This window comes from Pinus tabuliformis, chromosome 4_1, assembly GCF_031772625.1.
Source record: "Pinus tabuliformis cultivar Carrire ecotype Pingquan chromosome 4_1, CPIR1, whole genome shotgun sequence".
Lineage (NCBI taxonomy): Eukaryota > Viridiplantae > Streptophyta > Pinopsida > Pinales > Pinaceae > Pinus > Pinus tabuliformis.
In genome coordinates this window covers 803,739,207-803,757,110 of record NC_142303.1, presented here as the reverse complement: position 1 = coordinate 803,757,110, position 17,904 = coordinate 803,739,207, and positions in this window count along the sequence as shown.

Sequence of the window (17,904 nt, the reverse complement as noted above, 5' to 3'; positions counted from 1 at the left end):
TTTGATAGTATCTTGGATCTATCAAGAACGCTAGAGGCAATGGAGAAGGATGAGGATGAGGATGCTAGGCCGAATGTTCAGAGAGAGGATTGGGAAGCATACCTGTAAAGGTTAGAAGTGTAGGATCCTGATAGATGGATTGAGTTAATTAGTGAGGAAGAGGGAGAGCCTTCAGGGTCCACTTCCTCCCCATCTTCTTAGATTATCATGGAGATGAGGCTCATTGTTAGTTGCGCATGGAAGTGAGTCTCCAACATTTTTGAGTAGACATCCGGGGTGAGATGGCACAGATTGAAAAGTAGCATGCAATGATGAGTCATGATGATGTAGGGGCATGAGTTCTTATGGAGGTAACGCATGGTTGGATTAGCTACCAAACTAGTCACCAACATGAGGGGTACCAGTACATGATTTCTTGTAGAGTTTTTCATATCTATGGCATGAGGCAGGTCGAGAGGTGGTCACATATGGATTACCCATACACATATTTGTGTGGATTGAAATTCTTGGTGATGGTGATTGTCTGGATGGGGTTGTTGAGGACGACAACCATTTAGAGTGGGGGAGTATGTCACACCCATGAGTCATGCAGGCGATGTGTAATGGGATGGGGTGATGTGCCCTTGGTTAAACGCGACGAGAAAGCATGTGACGAGTTGAGAGGCGATGAGTTGGAGAGCGGCGAGTCAGTTGCGATGAAAGTTGCAACGTTCGGAAGAGTTGGCGTGCGACAAGTCAATGAAAGTGGAAAATTGGCTAAGGGTCAAGACTTGTGGGAAGGCTACCTTATACGATGTATGGTCGGGCGAGTGGACCCGACGGGGTGACAGGTTGGGAGAGCCGACCTTGAATGGGGGTGCAGACAACCGAATTGGAGGTTGGCCTGGGCAGGCCGACTCACATTGAAACCATGGCAATGGGTAGAAGTAGATGGATGCATGGGTGGAGGAAAACATCAAACTCACAACAAGCATTCACAAGGTAACTTGGAAGTGCGAGTGAGTGACCATAAGGAGGAGGCCGAGGTGCAGGCGGTGCAAGGCCGAAGTACCGAGGCGAGGCAGAAGGCGAACTTAACCACAGACGGGCAAGTCGAAGTTTGGGTGAACTGGGCGAGCTGTAGGTCGGGCAAACAACAGGGCGGGTCTGCCCGTGGGTGGATTTAGGTGGGTGAACCAGGCGGAGGTGAGTTGGGTAGGCAGACAGGTAGACGAGTTGACGGGTGGACCGGCGAGCGAGTAGGCGAGATGGGTGCGGTTGACAAGTAGGCGAAGGGCGCAGGCGAGCTGGGCGCGCTGCACTACAGCACGATGATCTGGGCAGGCAACCCGAGCTCAGGCAGGCCACACAACTGCGAGTTGGGAAAAACGAAGAACAGGTGAAGTGCGACGGTTGGTGAGTTGGGCGCGACGTCGGGTGACACGACCCGCGACTGGGTAGACGAGGGCACTGGGCAACACGAGTTTGTGGAACGGGTGGAGTTGCACAGTGAGAACGGGCAAGCAACACGGCACTTGTTGCATGGTGGGCAAGGCCACATGGTAGCGCGGACCGCCCCAGGGCAAGGTTGCATGACTATGTGGGTAGTCTGAATGGTGATTCAAGGTGATTTTTCTAGAATTGTAGTTTGGCCTTGTTTGGTCAAGGATATTTTGGGGTTGCCTTGGAGAGGCTTTTTGTATATGAGTTTGTAAGTAGATTGATATATATTGTGGGCAAGTTCTTACCAAGGAGTTGCTTCTCCCTTTAAAAAAGACTAAGTGTACTTGTAGACTTATGAATATGAATGAAGATTAAAATGAATGTTTCCACTGTGTATTATAACTGATGAATGCTTAGTAAAGTGAAAATATTCTAAGTATTGGATGTTAGGCATAGTCCACACTTGAAAGTATTGGTGAAAATAAATCGGGTGGTGGTGCCACACCTGCCTATGAGCGGTTGAAAGACTACTGCTAAGATAGGGGCACATTTATGAGCCAAACATCCATTACATAGTTTTTATGATTATTATTTTATTAAAAAAATGTGTTTATTTATTATTTCAATTAAATTATTTAAGTTTTTGAATGTAATTTAATCTATGTATATTTTTAATTTAATTAATTTGTACATATTAATAATTTTAGTCAATAATTATTTAATTTAAATCATTTTGTCATTAAATTTATTTAAATTTTGACATATAATTTAGAATTAAATAATTTATTATATATATATATATATATATTAATAAAATATATATATATTTGCTTAGTCATTCATTTTCTAGAATTCTGGCAATTTTGACACCTCAACTCTAGAAGACTTTATCTTGAGTTATACTTAGCCAAATAAAGCCCTAAGGTTTTTGTTATACTTAGCCATATAAAACAAAATAGCAAAACATTACCCAAGGTTGAGGGACCTTTCCCAACCTAACTAATGCTAATGTACATGATTAGATCAATTTGTATTAATACACCGAGGTTTAAGAATGAGCAGCATCCATTAATGAAAACAATCAACACTGTTACAAGAATGGAAACACACTAGCTTGTTGGCTCCATGAGTTTCCTAACTAACTACCATTTCCAAGCCTATTATAATAGGAATGATCATAACTCCAACTATATTCTAGATCTGAACATTTGTACAAAAAGAGTATTGGGGTGGATTAAAACAAAACCCCCAACATCATATCTGCTTAACTGTAAGATATATTCAAGGTAACAGAAGGATAATACTTAAGACAAACTAGGTCTCTTGCTTCCTAAAATAAAAATACATCTCAAAAATTTGTTTCTACAATTCAAGTTAGATGAGATTCATTCCTCTTTACTGTCTTGACCACTCATTTGTCATTTTCTTCAAATCTGGGCATTGTTTACAAATCTGGCTAAATTTGTGCATTTTGGTCAGATTCACATTAAATAACTAAGCATATCTTTGAAACCATTTAGTAAATTAGAAGATGGTCCCATAATTAACTAATTTGTTATACTAGGAACAAAACCCATGTACTAAAATTTTCATATTCACCTTCATTGCCTTGAGAATCATGCACAAAGTTGGTTATCTGGAAAATTTGACCTGCAACATTATTTTGGAGTTGGATATTCAACCATGTGACTTGGGTGTAATCTGACTAGCTTAGAATTATATTAATATCCCTTCCTTCAAAACCCATGTGGTGAAATTTCTTCTAGAAGGGTGTAAATGTGCAAACGGCGATCAGGTACTAGAATTGAATTACTAATACATTAGCTAGGCTAAACAATTCGTCATTAGCAAAATCACATAAAACTCAATTAATTCATTAGAGACTTAGGAATTAATTCAAATAAGCGACTTTTTTACCTCAAAATGTGTGTCAAAGGGTCTTGGGTTAAGGGGGTGAAAATGTATATTAAAATGGTAAATTATGGAGGTAAGGTATGAGTGATAAAAGGTCAAATGAGATGTTGAGAAATGTGATAAATCGGGAGCCCAATATCTCCCCACATTGAAACAGTTGCATGTTCTTATGCAAAAGAAATCCACCTCAAAACTTCAACCAAGTCTTGCAATATTCACTAAAATGTTCAACCTACTTCTCTACCATGTTTTTTTTTTTTATTAAGTCTATTCCTCATAGATCGATTTCCCATTATGCCTGGTTGAATAACCACTCAAAGGGGATAGGTGTTGTCCCTGCTCAACACCCCACCATTCATTTATTATGCAATCAACACATTGGCTTCAATACTTGTTACTTGCAACAGAGATATTGAAGCTTTGCATGGTCTTCCATTCTCCTCACAAACATCTACACTAGTAAAATCAACATGCCTACCTCCAACCTCTATGACTATAGTATATTCAGGTACTTCTTTAAGATTTAGAACACCTCATATCTTTGCTCCTTTCCAAACAACATTGTTTATCCAACACCTTTCACTGGCATTTTCTTGTTCATTTCTATCCTTCTATTACCCACACACTTTTAGGATTATCCAATATAGGAATGGGTTCATGATCATGATTGTAAAACATGTCCACAAAGATCATATATGCATCATCTAAGGTACTTCTTGGAGTTTCTACATTAAAGGGTTCCTTGGAATTAACTTTTGAGTAAAAGATTGCGATGTGGTTCATTGTCACATGTCCTTGGACCTCTAAGCGCTGGCATGTAATAGTAGACAAGCAATTCACTACTTTCACACACTTCTCATATGAAAATGATTCTCGGATGATTCAAGACTTATCTAGAATCTTGTTTCCACATAATAATAATGAATTTTATTTCCATGTAAATGCAAAAACAACTATCCTAGATATCTTGTCACAAATGTTGTATGTGGATTACTGATATGGCTGCACAACACTTTCTTGACACCCATCCAATTTAATACCTTTAATGACAAAACTTTTGTATGCATAATCTTCTCATTTATACTTAGAAAAGCCACTAGTAAAAAAATGAAACAATTAGCAGAAATGTTCCATAATCTAATATTACACATTCATGATGATTTCTTAAAAGGCATATTGTCACTAGACTCTATTTTCTTCATAATAATGGCCATGTATATTTCCACGAATATTGATTGGGGCCTTGATCTCAAACAAGTTGTACTAGCCCATAAAATATATTTTGATGTAAAACAAAGCTACCAAATTCCTGCCTCATGGAACTACAAATTCAATTCACAAAGAAGACAACGAAAGCTATATAATCAGTTTTGTCACAGAATATCCTGGGAATTTAAAATTTATTTTCAATGTTAACACAACCAATGACCAATAATGAGTATTCGAATGGATTCCATGTTGAAAATATTATGTGATGATATTCTTCTACTAGTTTATCAAAACCTTGCCCACTGTAATATGCATTCATGTTTGTATACCTGGCTCCAAATTGCCTCTACTGAAACCCATAGACATGCCCCAATTCACTTTTCTCCCTTCCCTTTAGACCAATGCTATCAAGATACTCTCTTGATGCATTGGCATCCCATATGTGTATGCCCTTTCTTACAAAACCTTCACATTTGTTGGACCGCTTATGAACCACAAGCTTTGTTCAATCAGTCCACACTAGAAAAGTTGCTTTGTTGTGAGATGTGAGAAAGTTTCCCACATATTGAACCACATCTGACCTCTGAATTTTGATGATGTGTCAGTTTTTTTTTCCGATCTCCCTTCTCCAATAATATCCTATACCAATACAAATACTCATGTCTTTCAAAAATTAATTTAGAAAGAAACTGAGGTTGTCGAGATTCAAGTCCATCCTACATATCCATATTGTTCAATCCATTTCCAATTCTGTGAGAAGGCCTAACTAGATATAATCTTTACCGACTTTAGCAATGATATTATGAGCGGTGTTTGTAGTGGTCGAAACCCAAAATCTATTTTTCACTATCGATACAGATCAAGAAACCCACAAACTTCGCCTTAAATTAACCTCCTTGTTACAACATTTATTTAGCTATAAAGCATTGTAAAGATGATATAATCAAAACTCTGTAACCAAACTAAAAATCTGTTGCTGATAGAAGGGGATATTTTCTTATTTTCCTTTGATTTTTTCAACCATTAACACTAGCTTCAAAAAGAGACCCACTCTACAGTTTTGGTGTCACTTATCACTTTATGTTCAGGATTCATAAAAATAATTTATTAATATTTGTCACTATGTTTTACCAACTGCGATCAAACCAAAATTGTTAACCCTGGACGAAACAACAAAGGTCGTGTATCATTGAGCATTATTGATAACATTGGCCTTGCATTTATTTTAGAATATATGACTCATGAACTGAGACTTCTTCCTAAAATTTCAGAAATGAAGGGTTTGGGACAAAATACCTCATCAATCAAGGTTGTGAAGGGGATAGAAAATAGTCAAAATAACATAGATGGTGTAGAAGGAATGGAATCAAGTAGGAAGAAAGGTGGGAAGGCATGCGTACCAAAATCTGCCTAATAAATGTGAATCTGTGTTATAAATGTCCTTTGTCCCTAATAAATCAAACGAGTTAAAAGTGTCTTTACCTCAAAATTGTCTATTCATCAACACTTACTGATATAACTATTGTACTTACTGATATAACTATTGTACTTGAGCATGTTGAGGCTATGAAAATCAAACTTGGACTGTATAAAAGAAGAGAAATTTGAAACCCGAGCTATAATTTCAAGTTGATGGATTGAATTTTGATGGTGACAAAGATTTATTGCTACTATCCTGAACTAAAACAAATGAAACTTGACTTATATATATGTTAAAAAACTCTAGAAATTCTGACACTAAACCAAAGACAAGAAATTGTGAGCTAGTATTAGAGGTTGGATTCCTTCTTTTCTTGGCATGTCACTGTGAACTAATGTTAGAACCATAAACCATAAACCCATATATAGTATAATTATATCTATGTGATTAGGTTTTGTTGAACTTAAACATAGAAAGAAATAATTGGATTACCAACCATTGATGGATGTCATTAACCAATGTGAGACTACTAACCATTGATGTTAATGAGGGTCAAGGTGAAAGATTGCATTCTGAAGAGTATGAATGGATGTGTTGAAGTCGAGTCACCTATTGGGTATGGAAATCAAGAGACATTAAGGTATTCCCTTGTTTTCAGCAAGGAAGTATGCCATTGATGTATGCAAACTCCAAGGCATTAAAAAATATCTTTCATATTGGTCCTAGATAAGGTGTTGAAGTTGATGGGACAAAATTTGTTGGAAGGTGGGCCTTAAGGAATTCCACATCATCCAACTCGAGCATAAAACCAAAAATATTTTGAAGAATCATCAGAACCAACATAAAATTACAAAGTTTATTATGAATCTTTTGTGCCAATAGGCCTCGTTTTCAAGTAAGATCCATGTCTAGTTGTGCCAACTACCTAGCTTTCACAACTAGACTAATTTTGATCTTCACTATTTTATTTATTTATTTATTGTACTATTCTACCGTACTTTGATAAATAACATTTTTCCTCAAGTATAAGAGTACTTCCAATGAATCCATGTGTGTAACAAGATAACAAATATACTCATACTTAGGTTTGAAAAGTAGACTTCAATGTATACCAGAGCATGAGAGACCAATTTCTTCAAATGATATGATGAAAAGAGTTGTTGAAGAAGAGAGTGGTGCTTGGATCTGATGGTCATATAGAACCAATACTCAATATAATCATGATGTTCTTGGCTCTCTTACTCATTTGGTCCACTCTATATGTCCTCCTCTACCATGACATGCAAATATTTTGTCATTGAATGGTTGATCTGTTGGGTACATGATGGATCAGATGATAGGAATGTCAAAAACTCCTCGATCTCAAGTTCTAATAGCTTCTACCCATTGAATTCAATCCATGATTCTTTGGTCCCCTCAACATATTGACAAGGGTGATTAGAAAAGGCTTCTAGATCTTCTTTTGGGGGTGGATCATAGATATTTTTTTCTCTTATCACTTCTTGGATTCCAGGTATATTCTTGATTGCAACCAAGATTTTCTCTTCCTGAGTTGCAGAGAGTTTCCCAGTTGTTGCTAAGATTTGAGAGATTTCCTCGAGGATCATTCTTCATTCTTCAAATTCTCAATCAATTATGAGCTCTTCTTGTTGGTTGATAATTATTTATATGGAAAATGGATTAGTACATGGGGGGAGGTGGAGGGGGATGGGGTTGGTCTTACAACACCCAAATAAAAACCTCTTTTAATATATATATATATATATATATATATACACACACACTACAACAAAACAGGCAATTTGCCCCAGATTTAGCACCAGATTCTAGTGCATTTTTTCTCAATTGGGATGAGCAACCTGGCGCTAAATCTGGCTCTATTGTACAATTTTTAAAGCGTCCTTTTTTGCACCAAATTTTGCATCTTTTTTATGCCAAATTTTCCATCATTTTTGCATCATATTTTGCACCAAGATTTTCATTTGGTTTTACAACAGGTTTTGCTTCTAGTTTTGTGCCTTTTTTTGCATCTATTTTTGCATCATTTTTTGCTTCCTCTTTTGTGGAATTCTTTGCTTCTATTTTTGTGTCATAATTTGCATCGATTTTTACACCATCTTTGACATCTTATTTAGCGCCTTTTTTTACATCCAATTTGTGCCAATTTTTGCATCTGGTCTTATGCCATCTTTTGCTTCTAATTTTGTACTTATTTTTACATCTATTTTTGTGCCAATTTTTCTGCCTTTTTTTACACCATCTTTTCCATCCAATTTTGCACCATATGTTGAATCTGATTTAGTGCCAAATTTCGCATGTATTTTTGCACCATTTTTTGCATCCACTTTTGCATTTTATTTATCTCCCTTTTTTGCATCCTATTTTGCACCATATTTTGCATTTAATTTTGCATCATTTGTTGCATCCAATTTAGCATCATTTTTAACACCATTTCTTGCATCCAATTTTTCATCCTTTTGAGCATCTAAATTTGCATCCTATGTTGAACCATATATTGCATCCACCTTTGCATCCCATTTTGTGTCTATTGTTACGTTCACTTCTGAGCCATTTTTTCGTCTACTTTTGCATTTGTTTTTGCACCAAGTTTTGAATGATTTGTTGCATCATTTTACATCCAATGTTGCATCTCAATTTGCATCCAAAATTGAGCCATTTTTATGCCCATTTTTGCACCATTTTTTCTTCTTTTGTGTCCAATTTTGCACCATTTTTTATGTCCAAATTTGCATCCTTTTTGGTATCTAGTTTTTCATCCTTTTTGGCTTCCAAATTTGCATCCTTTTTTCTGCCACATTTTGTGTCCACATTTGCATCTCATTTTGCACCTAGATTTTAGTTGGAATTTTCATCTAGTTATGCATCATCTTTGACATCCTTGGTTTCACCATTTTTTAGTCCCATTTTGCATCTTGTTTTGTGTCTTTTCTTACATCCTTTTTGCATCCTAATTTTACACCATTCTTTGCATCCTCATTTTGGTGTCCATTTTTGCATCCTTGTTTGCACCCAATTCGGTATCCTTTCATATGCCCTATTTTGTTCCCTTCTTTGTGTCTAGTGTTGCACCCTTTTTTAATTTTACTTTAAAAACCTTTTTGTGTCATTGTTTGCATATTGTTTTGATGGCTAGTTTAACATCCAATTCTACTCCCAATTTTTCATCCATGGTTAAATCCACTTTTGGCTTCTTGTTTAGAGTTTTACTTTTATTTCCATTTATGACCACCTCTATGGGTTCATTTTACTAAGTTCATTTACATAGTGAAATATATTAAATTTTCTAAATATCATTTTGCTGTAGGATTTAATGCATGGTTAGATGAAAACAAAACCCTCTCAGTTTATCTCAGAAACCTAGGACAAACCAATTAAGAGAAAGGTTGTTCTAAGGCTTAGGATTCTTAGTAGATCAAGATGTAGAGTATAGATTAAGAAAAAAAGAATGAATTCTTGTGAGTCCTCGCATGCAGGTCTTCTTGGAGTTTTTCGTATAGCCAAGAAGCGCTCCTAGCTAGCTCCAAAGCTTGGTCCTACACATAAGAGAGAGAATAAAGCAACCTTCACAACATAATATCTTAATAATCAAAACTATAAAAAACATATAAATATTATTGAATAAATAAATATAAACCAAAAACCCATGCATACATTAGTTAAATAGAAGAAGTAAAGAATGAATAGAAACATATGGAAGGAAGAACAACTGATCTATATGAATAAAGGAGTTGGAGGAAAGTTACAACAATCAGATATAGTTGCAACATCACCTCCCCCAACTCATAGCTCCAAAACTCTCCCTCTCAAGACAGATCTCAAGAGCGTGACAATACAAAATTCCCATCATTTTTTCAATGGCTAAGCCTCTAATATATAGGAAAGTGGAGGCTATGAAGATTTCCAAAATTCCTCATTAGTTCAATTTGGGAAAAATATTTTGGGTGAATAATGTTTCCTCATATAAAAAAGGAATTTTCCACTTTTTAGATGCTTTTGTGCTTAGGAAAAAGCTTCCCCATGCTTTATGGCTCTTTCCCACTTTTGTATGCTTTTATTTTTTAGGAAAAAGCTAAAGATGAGGATAAAGAGATTACATTCCACCATATGTTTCCGAAAGTGACCAAGAATGTCAAATTCAAATTCTAGTTTGCTTATGTTTTAGTTTTTTTTTAAATATATATTTAGTTTTAGTATTTTTTTTTTCTAGAAAAATATATTTAGTTTTTGGTATATTTTTCTATAAGAAAAATTATATTTTGTTTTTTATAAAAATGGATTTTAAACATTCCATTCATGCTAAATTTGTGATTTTATGATAGGAGTTTAAATTATATATAGTAAAGTAACTTAATGTCATGTGTCGTGTTGCTGAGATGGGTGTTATACATCTCTTTCTTGCTAAGTTATAGAATGTGCTTGGGTTTTCTTAATGCAATAAAACTAATTATGTTCTTCATGATATCTTGAAATGTTCATCTTGAACCAGGCTAATAGAACAATAAAGTTAAAATAGGTTTTCCTTTGTCCTTTATAGATCTTTGTCCCCATTAATCTTGGTCTTAATAGATTAATTGTCTTGTGGTGGCCTTGAGTGGTCACTTCCATTAGTTGCATGCTTTGTAGTTTTCAGTTAGTGACATTTTTTAGGCTTGATAATATGTTATTTAATTTATCAAAATGTGTTATTGTCCATATTATTGTTAAATATTAATATTAAATATGCTGATTTTTAAGCATGTTTTAGCAAAAGTTTCCCAAAATGTTTATAGATTGTATTTTATAATGCAATGATTCTTTGCTTGATGAAATTGTTTTGGATATTTTTTTTAATGATTCATTGATTGATGAAATTGTTATGGATATTTTTTTTAGTATATTAAATTGTATGTGATAAAGTCAAAAATCACCTCTTTTTTAGATTTTCATTGATCAATTTCCCTTAAGGCCATCAAGTTCACCATTTGGTCCCAGGTTAAGGAAATATAGGAGTCATGAAGTGGAATTGTCCAAGCACTTAAATCTTGAGACATGTTTCTTTTTAGTCACTTTATACTTTCTTTCTATGTAAATTTTTGATGAAAATAGTCTTGGAACATGAGGGGCGTCAATAGTAAGCGAAAACAAACTCCTAAAAGAAAAATGGTATGCAAAGAACCCATAAATAATGTTGATATAAGAAGAAAAAATATTAAGTGAGGTTCAACCTCATATAATTAGAAAATGGGGGAGGAATTTCCAAGTAGTAGTGATTGATGCTTAGAGATACTTGGGTGGAATGGTTATTATTTGAAATGATTAAGACATCAAGGTTACCAATATGTTTACCTCTTTTCGCATTATGACAATACAATTTTAGTTAATTGACATTGAGGACTACTACCATGTATCCAATGTCTATGACTCCAATATCGCAAATGGAAAACCTCTATTTCTCAATTCTATTTCTAGCACAAGTAATTTATACTCCCCATCTCCATGGATTGTTGGGAGTGACTTCAATATTATAAGTGTCTCGAGGAAAAGAAAGAATGAATCGAAATGTTTAACAAGATATTTTGTAAGCTATACCATTAAAGCGACAAAGTAGTCTCCATTAAAGTTGTCAAGAAATGAGTCTCCAACCCACACATGTGGATCAATGAGATGTAATACATGTGTGTGTGGTTACGAACTCAATACACCTCTATAATAACTCCACAAACTTATGTATTTCACTCTGTCACATAAATTGACAGTAGTGTGACATAAGTAAACCAAGAGTAGACATGAAAGCCTTAGGAAACAAACATTCCTTAGATCCTCAATTAGGTGCTTAAATGATGAAGTGAAAATGCAAGGAGAAAAGAAGAATTCATGATTTAACCATCACATACATGTGATCAAGTGTGACTAGGAGTGTATATATTCATATATTTTCCAAAGAGGGAGTGAATACATGAGTTACCATTTATTGGCCCTTATTTTTCTTTCTTTTTCATTTTCTTATATATAGGACTTAGGGAATAAGGTTTTCATAAGTTTGGCACAACTCATAGATATAAGATTTACATGAATTTTCACTTTAACCTTAGAGTTTAGACTTAGATAAATCAATATAGTGTATGTTTAATGATTTTGGCTTTCACTTTTTTATTGTATTTCATCACAAATACAAAAGGGGAAATATTTTGCCACAAATCTATGAATGCTTAATCATAAAGTCGTCATGTGATGAAAACAAATTAATGATGTTATTCTCTACGAAAATGATGGGTATTCTTGAGAAAATCTTATGCTTGTGGATGTTTCCTCCCTGGTTGAGAGGGAGTGAGGGTAGACACCATGTTATCCATGTGTCATGTACTATGGCTAGGATTAACAATCGTAAGCCTAGTAAAGGCACTAGTAGGGATAATGGTGGATTGGATAAACATCTGGGACCAATATTCTTTGAGAATTTGGACATTGACTAGGACTAATCGCCATAAGTCAAGTACATTAATCCAAGATAAGAATAGTCATGAGGATTGACATTTTCTGGTGTCAAATATTATGATAGTGGATTAGGAAATGATCATGTGAGGACATACCTGGTAAACATCTTGGTGGGGTAAGTGCCTTGAAAGGCAGTGGTGTCCAAATTTATGCCTCCCAACATTGTGCTCTGATCTAATGGAGAGATAAACTTGTTAGTCAAGGCCTTACTATTTTGAAAATTTTGGCTATGATGATGTAAATCATCATTGATGCTTATCAATCTAGATCCCTTCTTATATGAATATTTCAACTTGAGAGTACTTTTTTGTCTCATTATGAGTACCTCGCTAGTTTAGAGGGAGGGTCATCATCTTCATTATTGCCATCATCACCACCATCAATGTGATCATTATTGTCATCATTTCATTATCATCATAATCACCATTCATGTCTTCTTCATGATCATCATCATCATCATGATTTTGTATATTGTCGTCAATTGTTCATAATTATAGGTATCATAAGAAATATCACCAACCTTAGGACACATGATATATGAAAGAAAAATAACCACTTTATTTTTTAGAAATGATTGATGATCATCAACATCACTACCATTATCATCGTCATTATAATTGTCATCATCCCCATGATCATAACTAATATAAGTTTTATCATAATTTTTGTCATCTTCATCATGAACATCATAATCATCATTCATGCCATTATTGTTCTTGATTATGACCAAGATGAAAATAATGATAATGATGATCAGATGATGATGACTTGGAAGATGACGCCAAAGATAATTATTATGATTTTTACCATGATAACATTTAAAAATTGGGAGGAATGGCCAAGGTCATTAGCATCATCATCATTGTCATTGTAACTCCCATCGTCTTTATCATCATTGTCATTATCATAACAATCGCAATTCATGTCATCGTCATCATCTTCATTATCATCATCGTTATAATTATTGACATTGTCATCAGTTGTTCATAATTTTCAATGTCATAAGAAATATAATCAATGCAAAAGATATGATGTGTGTTGGAAAATGGATGCAAAAGTAAACAAAAAAATGGGGGTAAAAATAGACGTAAATTTGGATGAAGAGTGGACACAACATAAGTAGATGCAGAACAAGACAGAAAATTTGAACAAAAGTGGATGAAAAAGTAGACGCAATAGTTCATACAAACTTGAACACAAAATAGGACTCAAACATGGATGAAAAAGTGGAAGAAAACATGGGCACAATAGTAGGCATAAAACTTAGCATGAATTGTGGTGAAACAAATGTGGATACTCCAATGAATGAAAAAAAAAAGGGACACAAACTTGAATGCAAAAAGGAGGAAAACTTGGATGAAAAAAGGGATGTAAACATGGGCCAAACATGGGTGCAATAGTGAACACAAAATTAGTTGCAAAACTAGACAAATCAAAAGTGGATGTAAAAGTAAATTCGAAATGGGATGCAAAAAACATAAATAATATTTGATGCAAACTTGGACACAAAAGAGGATGCAAATATGGATGCAAAAGTGGAAGAAAATGTGGGTTGCAATGATAGGCATAAGATATGGCACAAATAATAGTACAAAAAAGGTGGATGTAATAATAGACACAAAAAAATATGCAAACTTAGATGCAAGACAAGATGCTATAAGGGATGTAAAAGTGGATGCAAACACGGGTGCAACATGAGAAACAAAATTGGATGCAAAATATGGATGAAATGGAAGTACATGCAAAAGAAGATACAAAATGAGATGCAAAACCCAACACAAAAGTGGATGCAAAAATAGATGAAATATTTTATGCAAAAGAGGATGTGAAGATGGATGCAAAATTGGAAGCAAACGTGGGTACAACAGTATGTGCAACACATGGAACAAATTTTGTCACAACAAAAGTAGATGTAATGATAGATGCAAAAAAAGAAGCAAATGAAGATGAAAAATAGGATGCAAAAAGGGATGTAAAAGTGGGTGTAAACATGGGTGCAACAATGGATGTAAAATAGCTTTTGCAACTTATTTGAAAGAGCAATTTTGTCCCAACAATTAGACTTGTAGCATAAAGAACATGGTTAATACATATGATTCGACCAAAAACTAGTTACTACCAAAATTCAACCAAAAAAAATATTACTGCATAAAAATAGAATTAAAAACAAAAAAAATAAAAACAAAAATTTCCCAAATTAAAAATAAATAAATGATAAACTTTTTTTTACCAAAATTTAGTGATTTTTTTAGTGCTAATACTAACATCACCATTACAACATGATATTTTTTTAGTGCTAATACTGCCATTACAACAAGATATAAGAGGGATATAATGCAAAAAGTTTAATAATAATATGTATGTAGAAGATGGTCTTCAGACTGGTGAATTCATGATAATCAATGGGACTACAGTCAAAATAATTGGATGTTATTTACTTTTTTACATAGATTGTCAAAATAATTGCATAAATCGATTTTTTTTAACCAAAATTTAACAAAAACTTTGCTAGTGCTAACATTAGAACCACCATTACAACAAGATATCTTTCTAGTGTTGACAACACCATTATAGTAAGATACCTCAAGAGAGACAAAAAATTTAAAAAGTATGATAGTAATATGTATCCAGAAGATGGTAGTGAAACTAGTAATTGTTCATTCTCATTATCATAATCATTGTCATCATCATCACCATCATCCTTGTCATCGTTATTGCCATCATTACATTATCATCATAATCACCATTCATGCCATCATCATCAGCTCCATCATCATCATCATTATGGACATTGTTTGCAATTGTTTATAATTATAGACGTTGTAAGAAATATCATCAACCCAAAAAATGTGATCAGTGCTAGAAAAGGGTTGTTTAGGACACATTGATATACGTAAGAGAAATAACAACTCTATTTTTGAGAGATGATCGATGATCGTCATCATCACCACCATTATCATTGTCATTGTCATTTTTATCATCCCCATCATCATCATTAATGTAATTTCTATCAACATTGTTGTAATCATCATCATCATTCATGCCATTATTGTTTTTTATGATGACCTAGATGAAAATGATGATGATGACACCAAAGATAATGCTTATGATTATGACAATGACAACATCTAAAATTGGGAAGATTCGCCAAGGTCATTAGCGTCGTCATCATCATAATCATTGCCATCATCATCATTAATGTCATTGTAACCACTATCGTCTTTATCATCTTAATCACAATTCATGTCATCGCCATCATCTTCATTTTCATCATTGTCAATATTATTGACATTGTCATCAATTGTTCATAATTGTCAATGCCATAAGGAATATCATCAATGCAGAAAATATGATGAGTGTTGGAAAAGGGATGCAAAAGCGAACATAGAAATGGGGGCAACAATAGAATTAAAATTGGATGAAAAGTGGATACAACATAAGTAGATGCACAACAACATGAAAAACCTAACACAAAAGTGGATGCAAAAGTAGATGCAGTTGTCAATGCAAACTTGGATGCAAACATGAAGGCAAAAGTGGAAGCAAACATGGGTCCAATGGTAGGTGTAAAACTTGGCACAAACTGTGGTGAAACAAATGTGGATGCAACAACGGACACAAAAGTAGATGCAAAAATGGATGAAACAAAAGTGGATACAATAGGGGATGCAAAAACATACACAATATATGATGCAAACTTGAACACAAAAGAGGATGCAAATGTGGATGCAAATGTGGAAGCAAATGTGGTTGCAATGGTAGGCGCAAGATATGGTGCAACAAAAGTGGATGTAACAATAGACAAAAAATATGCAAAATAAGATGCAAAAATGGATGTAAAAGTGGAAGCAAACATTGATGCAATAGGCAAAACAAAATTGGATGAAAAAAATGGATACAATGGAAGTAGATGCAAAAGTAGATACAAAACGAGATGCAAAACCCAATGCATAAACCTGACACAAAAGTGGATGCAAAAATAGATGCAATATTTGATGCAAAAGAGGATGTGAACATGGATGCAAAATTGGAAGCAAACGTGGATACAATAGTGAGTGCAAAACATGGTGCAAATTATGGCATAACAAAAGTGGATGTAATGATAGATGAAAAAAAAGAATCAAAGTATGATGCAAATGAAGATGTAAAAAGGGATGCAAAAAGTGAAATTTAAAATGGGTGTAACAGTGGATGCAAAATTGTATGCAAAAGTGGATGCAATAGAAGTCGATGCAAAAGTAGATGCAAAACGAGACACAAAACCCGATGCAAATCCTGGTCCAAAATTGGATACAAAAAGGGATGCAAAAATAGATGTAGTAGTTGATGAAAACCTAGATGCAAATGAGGATGCAAATGTGGATGCAAAATTATAATCAAAAGTGGGTGCAAAAGGAGGTGCCAAACTAGGCGCCAATTGTGGCACAAAAATATTAGATGCAATAGTGGGTACAATAATAGATGCAAAAGAGGATGTAAATATGGATGCCAAACAAGATGGAAAAGTGGATGCAACAAAAGTAGATGCAAAATTATATGCAAAACTAGACACAAAACTCGATGTAAAACGTGGCGCAAAAGTGATGCACAAATGGATGAAAAAATGGATGCAAAAAATGATTTAAAAAAGGATGCAAAAGTCGATGCAAAAGTTGATGCAAGTGTAGGTGCAAAAAGTAGATGCAAATGAGGATGCAAAAGTATGTCAAACAAAAATAGATGCCAAAATTGATGCAAAACCTGGAACAAAACCTGGTGCAAAGGATGACATAAAACTTGGCATAAAATTTGGTGCAAAATGTGGTGCAAAACCTATTGCAATACCTGGTGCTAAACTTGGTGTAAGATTTGGTGCAAAACTTGATGCAAATTTTGTGTCAATTTTTGCACCATATTTGATAAATGGATGCAAATAGCACCAAAAATGGGCTCTAGATGCAAAAAAAGAAGTAAAAAGGGACGCTAATCGTTGGTTTTGTTGTAGTGATATATATATATATATATATATATATATATATATATATATATATAGCCCTAGGGGTTAGCTCAGTTGGTCAAAATCAGTGCCTTGCCATTGGGAGGTCATAGGGTCCAATCTCCCCGAAGCCCTTGGGGTAAGGCCTTGCTAGTGGGACGTGGGGTTAGATTCCCTTCGGGGTCGATTCGCCCAGATTTTTCCGTGGATGTAGCGCCACTTGTTGACCAGGGTGTCCGTGAACCACAACCTTAAAAAAATAAAAATAAATAATAATAATAATAATAATAATAATAATAAATAACTAAATTTCAAAGCAAAACATGTCATGTAATTGGATGTTCTCTTGCTACTAAGACATGTTGTCACCAATTATCTGTTCATCATAAGTTAGCTTGTTCCTTTCCATGAATCAAATTTAAAAGGAACCACACTTGCATAAAAACACATCAAACCAACATGACAAGGT